Genomic DNA, 1,381 nt, shown 5'->3' on the forward strand with positions numbered 1-1,381 from the left:
CAGGAACATCAAGGTGAGTCATATTGGGTATAGACTGTGCTACATGTTGCAGCTCATCTTTGCTTCACGAGGTCTTCTTCCAGAGACACAAGACTTTCCTTGGGACTTTTACCTGAGGGCGAAAAGACTCTGTTATATCTTCTAGTAAAGAAGACAGACAGACTGACAAACAAAATGGATTCCTCATATCTACCTTCTTCTACGAGTCTCTCACGTTCAGATGGCTCCAGCTTCCCTTTCATCTTCTTTGCAACGTTGTTTCTTTCCTCACGAAGCCTCTCAACTTCCTGCTATCTGCAATCTCGCTGATTAGCTGAACCGAGACGATGAAAAAAAGAAAAGAAAATTTTCAATTCAATCTCTCAAATTTAGCCAGAGACTAAAACTAGTATTTGTCACCAACATCCAGGAACTAACAAAACCAACAAAGCTAATTCGAATAGATTTCTTCCTCAGAGCAGCTGACTTGACATGTTTCTAATAATACTAAGAATCCCAAATTCGAATAGAGCTAATTCCTTTAACACGGTAGAGTAGAAGATTAGTAGATAATAACCTTTTGGAGATTGACCATGTTCTCGTAAAGCTCAAGCACAGCATCCAAATTAGCATTCGAGTTCCTGTTCTTGATGTTGATTTCGACTGCTTCCTTATTATCCCTTATCCATTTGAAATCAATCGACGCCTTCCACTGAGGCTGAGTGGCCGGAATATCTTGTACGGCGACGGCGGAAGCGGAGAAGGCTCTGACTAAGAGAGGTTTACGTGGTTGAAGATGGGGGGAAAACAAACCTGGCGAGGCGAGAAGAGAATGTGGAGACGGTTACAGGAACCGCCGCGGCGAGTCTCAGTTTGTGTAAACCCATCGCCGGAGAGCTTCTCTCTGCTGACAAAGAAGAGACGACGACGATGATTTTAGATTCTACGGATTGATAATTAAACGTTGTCGTTTTTGGTCTGAGGAAGAACAATTGCAGCCTAAACAATCGGGATCAATCTAATTCAACCGGTCCAACCCGGTTTAGTCTTTTTTTTTATTTCTTTTCCATAAATCAGAACAGTTCAAGGGCCTCTATCACTCACTATCAAGATAAACCGTAGCAACGGTCGTTAAGTGTGATGTCCTGATGGGCTAGTGGCTACAAGAAAAGAAAAAAAATAGACTTTCAATTTAGTTTCATATTCGTATATGAGGTGTTTATCTCTGAAGAGTATGTCGTTCGCAGACGAACGGAGACAAAGACTATTGCTTCTATCGCCAGAAGAAGCCTGAATATTGAATTAAGATGTCTCGGCTGGCCGATTCTCGATCAGAAAACGAATTTCGAGTTACTGGTGATGTACAAGAGAATTTTGTGTTTAATTTTCTTTCAGCGTAAAA

The 1,381-nt window shown here is 41.4% G+C and overlaps 1 pseudogene; it reads right to left on the bottom strand.

Annotated features, from left to right (window-relative positions):
- LOC104753005 overlaps nucleotides 1-931 on the bottom strand; it is a 2,135-nt pseudogene extending 1,204 nt beyond the window's left edge.

Source organism: Camelina sativa, chromosome 16, assembly GCF_000633955.1.
Source record: "Camelina sativa cultivar DH55 chromosome 16, Cs, whole genome shotgun sequence".
NCBI lineage: Eukaryota > Viridiplantae > Streptophyta > Magnoliopsida > Brassicales > Brassicaceae > Camelina > Camelina sativa.